Source organism: Scomber japonicus, chromosome 21 (assembly GCF_027409825.1).
Source record: "Scomber japonicus isolate fScoJap1 chromosome 21, fScoJap1.pri, whole genome shotgun sequence".
Taxonomy (NCBI): domain Eukaryota; kingdom Metazoa; phylum Chordata; class Actinopteri; order Scombriformes; family Scombridae; genus Scomber; species Scomber japonicus.
Window position 1 is genome coordinate 5,780,876 of NC_070598.1, and position 12,508 is coordinate 5,793,383.

At 40.5% G+C, this 12,508-nt stretch overlaps 1 protein-coding gene across 2 annotated transcripts in view; it reads left to right on the top strand.

Moving 5' to 3' along the window:
* Nucleotides 1-12,508, top strand: part of scrib (scribble planar cell polarity protein) — a 94,249-nt gene that overhangs the window by 25,619 nt on the left and 56,122 nt on the right. The gene's annotated exons all lie outside the window — the stretch shown is intronic.

Consider the following 12,508-nt stretch of genomic DNA (forward strand, 5'->3'; position numbering starts at 1 on the left):
AGAGAGAGAGACTAGGAGGGTACATGATTATACATCTGTCATTAGGTATAGGTGGCTAATATCATTAAATTTAATTAATATTTAAAGTGATGGCATATTCCTAATTTATCCAAGCAGATAATGATATATGAAAGTCTTCTGCTTCCTTATATGGAAGTTCCTCTTTATACTTCTCTTAATACTGCACACATAACACATATTTACTTTAGTATGATACCAAACATTCAGGATATCACAAAATGACCCACATGTATCCAGAAATCACTTCCCTTATTCACTCATTCACAGGTGTCAAACATAGGGCCTGGGGGCCAGAACCGGCCTGGCAAGGGGTCCAATCCGGCCCACTAGATAACTTTGCAAAGTATGCATATTATGGAAAAGTAACTCCAATTATTCTGCTGCTTCAAAGGTTTTTTTTTCACACCTTGAAAACAATGAATACATAATGAGGTCATATTTAAATCATTCATATATTCAACATGGTGTAAAATCATCTGAAAAAACTATTAACATAATATAATATTGTTGAAATTGCAACTCATTTTTCTTAAGACATCTCAGGGTGATCATCTGTTTTGGAAATAGTTTATTATAGTAAAGTTTTATATTATAGGTTATCATGCAATTTTACACTTTTACAGACCTGACTCACTTGAGCTCAGATTAGACTCTATGTGACCCTTGTAGTAGAATGAGTTTGACACCTCTGCCCTATTAAATACACACTAAATAGTTTTATAGTAGTTTTGACATCTTTAAAATGTGGAGCATGGCATTGTGAGATTGTGGACATGGATAACACATGTGGAGTATTTGAGGACTCTAATTTTATATAGTAGATATATTTACACACACTCAGCATTCAGACACTCTAATACAATAGTAGAGGGTCAATGTAGAGCACTGTATAATAAATAGGGAGTGATTTCGGATTGGAGGAGCGTCTCATCCACCTGTTCCCTCTCAATCTTCTCCTCATTTTAGTCCTCTGGAGTCTCCTTCCACAGACAGACAGACAGACACAGACACACACAGACAGATAGCCAGCAGCAGTGTGATGTGATATGGACTCTGTTTATTTAACCAAACACGTTCATAAAGCAAACACAGCTGTCTAATAGGAATCCAGGGCTCGAACACACGGTTGAATTCAGGCAGTCGTCTCCTCCTGTGAAACATACATTTTTTATTGTGTCAGCTCAACAAAACTGAAACTACATTCCCAGGAGGCAAAAGCAAAAGGGGGGGGGGGTAAGAGGGGGGGGTGAGGGGGGGTGGGGGGGTGGGCCCTGTTGTCACTATGGTTGTTTATTAACCATGTTGACTTTGGGAAAACATTTGGCTCTGGCTGTCAGCGATGTGGAAACACAATCTGGCTTCACTGTATATTCAGCGGGTCGTTCTGAGCTGTTTATTATGGTGCTTTACTGTCATTGTTTCAGTTTGTTCGCCCCTTAACTGAGGATTTCCCTGTTTTCATGACCCACTTATCTAAAAAAAAAAAAAAAAAAAAGAGGTTGCTTTGAGGCTATATGCATAAACACACACACATAAATTGTGTACATGCATCATGGCCTGTGGGCTTTAAACCCGCTCAGTTAGCAACTATTCATCCATTACATTCATCCACTGACTCATCTTCACTACAGAAAACATGACAGAGAGTCCTATTTATGTCAGAATTAGTTATGAGTATTAGTCGCACCAGGTATTACACATGTATTAGTACATTTAAGGTATTTATTTAAGCTTATTAAGACTTAATGAAAAGCCTTCCTGTTGAGGCATTAACTCAAAAATGAGGTATAATTTCATTTTAATGAGGCCTATTCACTTTAACCACCAACAATATATGTGTAAAACCATGTGTGAAGATAAGTAGGAATTGGGTGATAATTTATACCAGGGGTGTCAAACATGCGGCTCGCAGGCCAGATACGGCCCGCCAAGGGGTACGATTTGGCCCACTTGCCATCTAGTGCCCTTTTCCTTTCTTCCACCTGTCCATCCTACCTTCCTTAATTCCTTTCTTTGTTCGTTCGTTCCTTTCTTCCTTCTGTCCTTCCTTCCGTCCTTCCTTCCATCTGTCCTTTCTTCCTTTCTGTCCTTTCTTCCTTTCTTCCTTATATCCTTTCTTCCTTCTGTCCTTCCTTCCATTCTTCCTTCTGTCCTTCCTTCCATCTGTCCTTCCTTCCTTTCTTCCTTTCTTGCTTCCTTCCTTCTGTCTGTCCGTCCTTTACTGTCTCTCTTTCCTACCTTTCTTCCCTCTTTCCTTTTGTCTGTCTTTGCTTCCTTCCCTTCTTATTTCCTTCCTTTCTTCCTTCCTTCCCTCCCTCCATCTTGTTAATGATCGGGCCCACATGAAATCAAATTGGTGTGTATGTGGCCCTTGAATGAAAATGAGTTTGACACCTCTGATTTATACCCGTATGCTTTATAAGCAGTCGAACCTCTACCTCTACCTCTTTTCCACTATTAAAGTCTAATTTAAACAACTGATGTGGGTCCAGCTGCTTCAAACACCCCCCCCCCCCCCCCACACACACACACACTGGACACATGCATGCAAATATTGACATAATAACATCAATAAAAAGAAAAGCCAACCTGTAGCTCACACAGATGTCACACTGGACAATATTTAACTGTCTTATCACATTTTGGTTATTCAGGAAATCTTATTGAACTTATTTTTCCTCAATTGATTAGTCGCTTGGTCAATAAAATGTCAGAAAATGGTTAAAAAAATGTTAATTAAAGCCAGAAATGATGTCTTCAAATGTCCACCACTCTAAAATATTCAGTTTACTGTCATAGAGGACTAAAGAAAGACTAAAAGCCAATTAATCAATTATAAAAACTCAAACCTACCTGTTGAGGCTCTTTTGATTCAGGATAGTTTAAAGTCTTTTTTTAATTATATTTTTATTTAATTCGTTTTTAATTAAACAGTTTTACAACTGTAATCTACTTTATATTAAGTTATTGTATTATTATTATAATTCTATAATTTTTTAAAAAACTTCTTATTGATTTTATATGTCTGTTTCTTCTCTCTTTTTAATCTATTTTTTACTCTAACTTTTAATGAATTTGTCTCTTATTCTCTTTTTTATTTTACATTTTTGTCATTCTTATTTTCTTCCACGTGCGTTGGTCTGAATGTTTTCTGTATGTATTCTTTGTTCTGTTATGTCGTGCTTGTTCAACACTTGCTCTGTCTTATTGTCGGCTTGTCAATCAGCTCGTAAAACACTCTGAACTACATTAACCTCTGTTATGAAAGGTGCTATATAAATACAGCTTGATTGATTGAACTAGTTGATTAATCCTCACACCTCTAAGTCAATCCCTCATAATACACATTTTGGTCTGTCCTGTGGTGAGAAACAGAAGTTATGACCTTTTTAAAGTGTAGTGTAATTCTTTTTAAAGTACATTTCCTCAGTTTTCAGAGCAGAGTTTAGCTGCTGTAGCTCAAAAAACGAAGGAGGCGCCGCCGGGTTTCTCTCTCCGCAGATCAAAGTCGGCGGGGACAGGTGTAAGTAGACAGGAGATAGACGGGCTGTCACACACCGCCTCACCCTCACCACGCCCTCCTCTCTCTCTCTCTCTCTCTGTCTCTTTCTCTCTCTCCCTCTGTCTCTCTCTATGTCTCTTTCTCTCTGTCTCTCTCTCTCTATGTCTCTCTGTCTCTGTCTCTCTATGTTTCTCTCTCTATGTCTCTGTCTCTCTCTCTCTCTCTCTGTCTCTCTCTCTCTCTCTGTCTCTCTCTCTCTCTCCCTCTGTCTCTCTCTGTCTCTCTCTCTCTCTCTCTCTCTCTCTCTCTCTCTCTCTGCGTGTGTGTGGCCTGTTGAGCCCCGGGGAGCTGTAGCCGGATAAGGGTAGTCATGGCTGAAAGTGCCACTTAAGTGAAATACAAACACTCATACACACATGCAGAGCTTTTTTTGTATAAATGATAAATGACACAAAACACCATTAAACGGCCACACACACACACACACACACACACACACACACACACACACACACACACACACACACAGACAGACAGACACACGCCCACTTTTCTTTTATATTCGCTGTAGATTGGTGACCTATACAAACACACACGACACAACATTGGTGCAGCTCGGCATGTACTACTTTGTTTTTTACTCTTTATCACACACACGCACACGCACATATGAATACACACACATACGCACACGCCCACTTTTCTTTTAAATCCGCTGTAGATTTGTGAGCATGTTTGATTAAAGTTAGCAGAATTAGCTTTTTACTATCCTTAAACACACATATGACACAACATTGGTGTAGCTCTGCATGTACTACTTTCTCTTTTACTCTTTATCACACACACACACACACACACACACACACACACACACACACACGAGAGCTTTAAGCAATACAGACTACAGGGAGAGTGTGTGTGGGAGGCGGTGGGTGAGGGCAGAGGAAGTGGACTGCAGGGTTTATAGTTGTGAGTAGGTGGATGGTTGTATTGTTAGTGGCGGGTGTGTGTGTGTGTGTGTGTGTGTGTGTGTGTGTGGGGGTGGGTTTTCTCGAGTATTATAGTCCACACACACACTGCGTACTGGCCTAAAACCACACCAGCTTTCATTGGGTGCTGTTTTTTTATTTTATTTGATGAATAAATAATATTATTCAGAGAAAGAGAGAGAGAGAAAAAAGAGAGAGAGTCTATAGTCTCGTTGAAAGCCGAGTGAGATAATTTGTTGGTCAGCGTCTGAAGGCTCTGTTCCCATTAGCGGCGCCGAGTGTGTGCAGTGCACTGTGGGAATCCATTGTTGACCCTCCTCTCTTTATTAATAATCCACAGTCAGTCCATTTCTCTCATCTCTCTCATCTTTCATCTCTCTCTCTGTTTTTCTCCTTCTTTTTTCTCTCTCTGCTTCTCACGCAATCTTCCTTTTTCTTCTTTCCACTCCCCACTTGCCCTTCTCTATCTACTCTATCCTTCTCAGTCAGTCCTGCTTGCCTTTTGTTATCCCTTCTGCCACTTTCCTCTTTTCAAATCTTCATCCTTCCATTTCTCTCTCTCTCTCTCTCTCTCTCTCTCTCTCTCTCTCTCTCTCTCTCTCTCTCTCTCTCTCTCTCTCTCTCTCTCTCTCTCTCTCTCTCTCTCTCTCTCTCTCTCTCTCTCTCTCTCTCTCTCTCCCTCTCTCCCTCTCCCTCTCCCTCTCCCTCTCTTTCTCTACTCCGCGGTGCCCTTTCAAGACAATGGAGGAATCCCCTGGCCTGTGACTGACAGGCCTGGTGTGGGGCTGGCTCCTCGGCCTTTTGTCCTTTTGCCAAGGAAAAATGGAGGGAACCCAAAGAGGAGGAGCAGCCGAGAGAGCAAGAGGAGGAGGAGGTGGAGGAGGAGGAGGAGGAGGAGGGGAAGAGAGGACCAGTTAGGGTGTCATTCATGTGTAGAAGTTTTTGGGGAGCTTTCAAACAGTGCTCTGCAGGGGGAGGGGGACGCTTTTGGCCAAGCAACAGCCAAGCAACATCAGCCCATGTGTTGCTCTTAACTCCACATAACTCTGCACTGAAGCGCAGTAAGAAGAAGAGGAGGAGGAGGAGGAGGAGGAAGAGGGGGAGGACTGCTTCTTAAATGTGGATTTACCTCGTATTATAGTAATGCTGCACTGCTTATTTATAGAGCACCTTTCATATTAAGGATGTAGCTCAAAGTGATTTAGAGAGAAAAATAACTATAAAATACAATAAAATTGCAAATAAACTAATAAAAAATAGACATTTAATTTAAAATAAGTTTAAAATTACACTAATTAGAAGCCAGATTGGCTTTATGCTGCACTACTTGTTTTCTTGTGTGCATACGTATTTAAACTCCAGCAGTAGACGATGTGATTTGAGAGCTCGTGAAGGATTGTAAAACAGAGAATCCCCCAAAAACATTTAGAGACACTTTTACCCACAACAGTTTGAGAGACTATGGTGGTTGGACCTCAGTACGACCCTGTAGGAAGACAATTTTGTAAATTTTTAAGTCAAATGCATCATTGTGGTGCACTCTGAGAGCAAAATTAAGAGGTTATATCTATAAAAAAAAAGTTTGTGCTCTATACAATTTCATGCTTTAGTAATTTAACTGGTGTGAATGGAGATGACAGAGCTGCAAAGCATGGGAAAGAATTTTTTTACCAGTTCATAAATGTTCAAAACAAACCATCAAAAAAAGACTAATGCTCATATTTCAGCTTTGAAACAAAGAGAGCAGAAGAGATTGTCCAATTTCATCGAGTTTATTACTGAGGAAACATATAAAATACTGTTAAAGTTTGACATTTTTCAGTATATATCGTCTTCTGCATTGCTTTAAGTCGTTTCTTCAAATAACAACTGCATATTATTGGCACAAATCAAGACTATGGTGGGCCGCCACGCTCTATATAATTAATGAGAAATGCTGAGAGCTTCAAAAACAAGTAAAAGAAGCTCAAAATCTATTGAAAAAGATAATTGAAGTCAATGAAGTGAAGCTAAAACCAGAGTAAAGATGCTCACACTTCCTTCCTTTTTGGTTAAAAGACGGGTTTTTCAAGTGTCTGTTTTGGTAGTCCCAATCTTAAAGAAATAAAAGCATGAATTACGGGCCTCCCTGTGTGTCTGTGGTCACTCATGTACCGAGTTTATATACCACAGTAACAATAACCGCGGATATCTATAGAAAACGAGCGTGCGGTAATGAGGCTCGCCACTCGAGTGACCGAGCAAGTTACTCATTCAACCAAATCCTCTCAGCCTTTTTTTTTTTTTCCTTAAATTTTTTTTATTTCCTGAAACACTGAAAGAAGTCCAAGTAAGCACAAAAGCATGTGCTCTCCCCCTCCCCTTCGCTTTGAGCCCCTCACCCCGGTATTGTGCAGGCAGTAGTGTGTGTGTGTGTGTGTGTGTGTGTGTGTGTAGATGTGTGTGTGTGTGGGGATGGATATTGGGTGAAGAGTGGGGAGACATAAGCCAACTGGAGGCTGATTTGGCACCAGATTAAGAGGCTCGGAGGGGAATGTGTGAATAGGAATTTCACTTCCAGAGGAAACCAAGTGTGTAAAAGTGTGTGTGAGAGTAAAAAAATGGGGGCGATAGAAATGAATAGCAGAGAGGTTCTAATGATGATTCGACTTCCTCTTCTTTGATTGTGTACCTCATAGGCAAACTGAGACCTGATCGAGTTGATTCAGCCAAAAAAAAACCCCAAAACGTTAGATGTCTTAGATGCTAAAAAAATGACACCAAGTTCTTCTTCTTCTTCTTCTGAATTAAAAAAGGTTTAGCCCCTCAGCTTAGTCATTGGGGGCAGATTAGTCATTGGAGTTTGGTGCCCCCCCTTGTTAGAGGAGGGTCAGATTTAGCTAATGTAGGGGAGAACGGGGTTGGTAGTCACACTTTTTTTTTTTGTTTTACTTTCCTTTGAGTTCCTCATTAACTGGATCTTGAATAGATTCCCTTTTAATGAGTAATGGAAGCTTAAAGTGTCAAATGGTAAAGGGGGGAGGTCTTACTCTCTTTAAGCTGATGTGGAACGTTGGTCCTCCCTGTGTTATTTTTAATTGGGAAAAATGTAGGTAGTCCAAATCATTACTACAAGTACATTTTGCATTATTTTCTTATTATCAGTGGTATAAAATAATCTTCACATGATGATAAAATAGTTTATTGCGATTATATATATCGTCTAATGAACGTAGTTATCGTGACAGGGTCTAAACTGTTACTCTATCTTCATACAGAAACACTGAAGAGAAGGAGATTTACATCTTCACGTCCTCTTATTTCAATGTCAACTGTTTTTTACTCCAGAAATGACCTAGAAAGAAATTACATCTCCCTGAAAAAATTCTTAAAATTTCAGCACTAAGACTTTTTTTAATAGCACCCGACATCTAGTGAATGTGACAACAGGCCCTGTTCTCCCCTATGTATGTGCGTATGTGTGCGTGTGTGTGTGTGTGTGTGCTCTGTCTCCAGTCTGATGGGGCATGATTGGAGGGAAACCGTAAGCTAAATGGAGTCACTTGACTGGAAACACTGCAGCGTCTGTGAAAACATGCACATCCAAACGATAAATACGAGGCGCTGGACAGAAGAACATGTGGAGAGAGAAAAAAGAAGAAAAAAAAAATAGTCTGCACACTAAATAATGCTCCCATGAACATTTATAGGTAGGACCTAGACAACCATATGGTGGTCTAGGCCTACCAATAAATGTTCATGAGAGTATTATCTAGTGTGCAAACATCAGGCTTCAGCTCACTGCGCTTACAGTGGAAACAAACAGTCTACACACACACACACAGACAAGCACACACTTATGCATACACACACGTACGTTGCCTCTTGGATATCTGCAGTCACATTTTAATTAGTTTTCAAAAACGTTAACATTCAGCTCTGTGAATTTACAGCCTCTTCCAGCGCACGTAAACGCTCTCATAAACACTCTTAAAGCAAACACACACACACACACACACACACTGCTAATACACATGAAAATACACAAATATGCACATTAACATCTGCCCTAAGCTGACACACACACACACGCTGAGTGCTGCAACTGTATAGCTTGTAGTTCTTGGCAACACCAACCAAAGTAAAAACTATGATTTTGTAAACACGGCTGTGTGCTGACCTACAGCAGAGGAGTCCCCCCCCCTTGTGACTTAGAGATACACACACACACACACACACACACACACACACACACACACACACACACACACACACACACAGACACACACACGCATCCCGAGGCACATTACCACACTTCTTTATCCGTCAGAGTAATGGAAATGTAACCCAAGCAGCGAGGGCGGTGCAGATAAACCAAAGCATGTTATGACACTCAACACATACTGAAAGTGCAACGTGTCACGCATTTGGCCTCCTCTCCGTGTGTCTTGTCACACACTAACACACGCACACACGCTAACATGCACACCTCTCTCTGTAACAGGTGGCTCATGGGTGACCAGGCTCCATTCACTGTATAATAATGAGGGATATCTCAAAATAACTAGCCGGAGTCTGCCTCATTGTAGTCAGCCTTGGGAAGGTTACCTTGGAAATCTAATAGGTTGCAGATTACTAGTTAAATTATTTAAAATGTAATATGTAATGTAACTATTTCAATTACTTAATAAAAGGTAATTATTCCATTTGATTAGTTTTCTAATTTCCAAGGCACATATTGAGGTAAAGTAGGGACATATTGAGGTAAAGTAGGTACATATTAAGGTAAAGTAGGTACATCATGAGGTAAAGTAGATGCATATTGAGGTAAAGTAGGTACATCATGAGGTAAAGTAGATACATATTGAGGTAAAGTAGGTACATATTGAGGTAAAGTAGGTACATATTGAGGTAAAGTAGGTACATCATGAGGTAAAGTAGATGCATATTGAGGTAAAGTAGGTACATCATGAGGTAAAGTAGATACATATTGAGGTAAAGTAGGTACATATTGAGGTAAAGTAGATACATAGTGAGGTAAAGTAGATACATAGTGAGGTAAAGTAGATGCATATTGAGGTAAAGTAGGTACATCATGAGGTAAAGTAGATGCATATTGAGGTAAAGTAGGTACATCATGAGGTAGTAGGTACATAGTGAGGTAAAGTAGGTGCATAGTGAGGTAAAGTAGGTGCATAGTGAGGTAAAGTAGATGCATATTGAGGTAAAGTAGATACATAGTGAGGTAAAGTAGATGCTTAGTGAGGTAAAGTAGGCACATAGTGAGGTAAAGTAGATGCATAGTGAGGTAAAGTAGATGCATAGTGAGGTAAAGTAGATGCATAGTGAGGTAAAGTAGGTACATAATGAGGTAAAGTAGATGCATAGTGAGGTAAAGTAGGTACATGGTGAGGTAAAGTAGATGTATAGTGAGGTAAAGTGAGGTAAAGTAGATACCTAGTGAGGTAAAGTGAGGTAAAGTAGATGCATAGTGAGGTAAAGTAGGTACATAGTGAGGTAAAGTAGATACATAGTGAGGTACAGTAGATACATAGTGAGGTACAGTAGATACATAGTGAGGTACAGTAGATACATGATAAGGTAAAGTAGATTCTTGGATTCATAGATTTGACTCCATACTTGTTGGAAATGTTGCTCTTTGTCTCCCAGCACTGTCCACATCCAACCTCTTACAATTTGTTGTCTTTAGAAAAGGATCTACTTCATTCAAGAGTACTATCAACAGTTGATAGATTGAGTTTCAGTTTTATGATGCTTGCTTTCCTCCTGTTTGATTTACTGTTTTAAATTCTGTTTGCAAAGATAAATTCTGGCTATTCACAGTCTACAGTCTCAAAAAAGGCTGGTTCATAGTAGTTTAAGTACAAGTGAGGAGCTCTGAGACTCCACACTGCCCCCTGCTGGCACCACTATCATTTACCCACTTCTTTTTTTTATTTTCTATCCCACTCTCTCTCCCTCTTCACATCTTCCTTAAGCAAACATGTCTTAAACAAGGGTCTCATTAAAACCTCCCACTTGCAAAGTTGTAAAAGGAAATGTGACACACTGGTTTCTCACTTTACAACACACACACACACACACACACTCACACACACACACACACACACACACATACATAGAGAGAGAAACAGTCCTGTTAAAGGCTGCCTGAGTGACTGAGCAGACTGATGTGGCTCAGTATAATACAATGAAGAGACGGTGGCGGTACACTAAATCCCACTGCTCCCACTTTGTTATTCCAATTGACCCATTGACCCGAATAAAACTGTTCTTGTTCCCCTATTGTTTAATTTTGAAAGTACATCAGTCGATGGGAAAAGAAAAAACGGCGGGGGACAGTTTTTCATTGCAAGAAAGAAGAATTTTTTTATTACTTTATCAAACTTTTGACTGCTTCGAGGAATAGATTTATTACACCTGAAAGAGTTTAGATGATTGAAAAAGTAAATGTTATGAACCTGTAGCAGCGTCTCATCGTCTTCCAAAAAAAAAGGAATAAAAAGCAGAAAATCTTGTGACCTTGTTTCATAGTAAGAAAAAAAAACATCATAGTCGCTTCCTAGAAGAAGGGAAGAAGAAAAAAAAACGGCGGCAACCTCTGTCTGCGAGCGCCTGCTTTAGGAGTTTGAATGACCATCTTTGTGAGCGTTCATAATTACTTGATCACAGGCATGATTGCATTACAGTCCGGCTTTTCTCTCCTTCGTTTGCTGATCGGGCTCTGGATGATATCAAGAAGGAGAGGAGAGGGGAGGAAAGGAGAGAGAAGGGAGGGGAGAGGAATGCACTGATGCAAAAGCTTTTATTAGGTGATTGGTTTAGCCTGGATGGAAGAATCGCTGATTGTCCGTTAGCGGGAACTTTGCTGCCTCATCGTGGGAACTTTAAAGCCCCGTCTGTATTTTCTTAAGTAGGTAGAAATGACATTTTTAAGTATTTTTAAACTTCTCAGGTGTGTGTGGTTTATAAAGCATCCCCACCCTGAGCTTTTTGAGAGGCTTTCCATCTTCCTGATTATCACCTGTTCTGCCAGCAGGGTTTGCCTCCTCTCCTGGGGGCCGGTTCCCATCTGTGCTTTGCTAGGTCACATGGTCCCTCCGAGCTCCTGTTTCCTGTTCCTGCCATCTGATACCTGTCACCTGCTACACACTGAGCCAACACCCTTTTTTTTAATGTGTGTGTGTATCTCCTTCTCTCTGACTCTCCTCCCCTCCCATTGATTTCACTCTCCATCTCAAAGTTGAAACTGAACCACAGACAGTGTCGAAAATTGGGAAAGTACTTGACAAGCTCTGTCTTGCTTGCGTTGCCGTAGCCAACCTTCCCTCCCTCTCCCTCCTTCGCCATCCTAACACAATACGCACAACCAGTTAAGAGCAGGAAATGTCTGTCATGAAGGAGCTGAATGAACTTTGCATTCTTCTCTTTTGGCAGCGTAATTGCAGAGCTGTCTCCCAGCATGTTGCATTCAGTGTCTAGATTTGTATGTGTGTGTTTTTTTTTTTTTTTACACATTTTGCACAAAACCCGCCGACAAAACACATCAAAGAACGTTTTTGTCTTATCTGATTTTTTACTACGTGTTTGCGAGCGAAGAAGGAAACGCTTGCAAATTTCTCTTGAGTTTTCCAAATTCAGTATGTTAATCTCTGCGGTTGTTGACACATGGGAGGTTGTGTGTTTTTTTGTTTTTTTCCACAGAGGGCCTCAGTGACAGCTTGAGGTTTAATTTGAATTAAGGTTGAGTCTCCGAGCTCTCGCAGACGTCTGTGGCACCCTATGTTCAGAAAGCATCCCTGAATAAATGAGTTTACACAAATTTCTCCTCTTCCAGAAAAGCTCGAGTCGGCGAGTTCCTCTCCTCAAGACGCGTCCTTCATGAAGTGAAGTTTTTTTTTAAACAGTGGGTCCTCTGTGGGCTGCAGAACTGGGGACTGATTGAGGGGTTAATAACTGCATAGTTTTGGCCTGTTTATCTTGCCGTTCCCGCCAG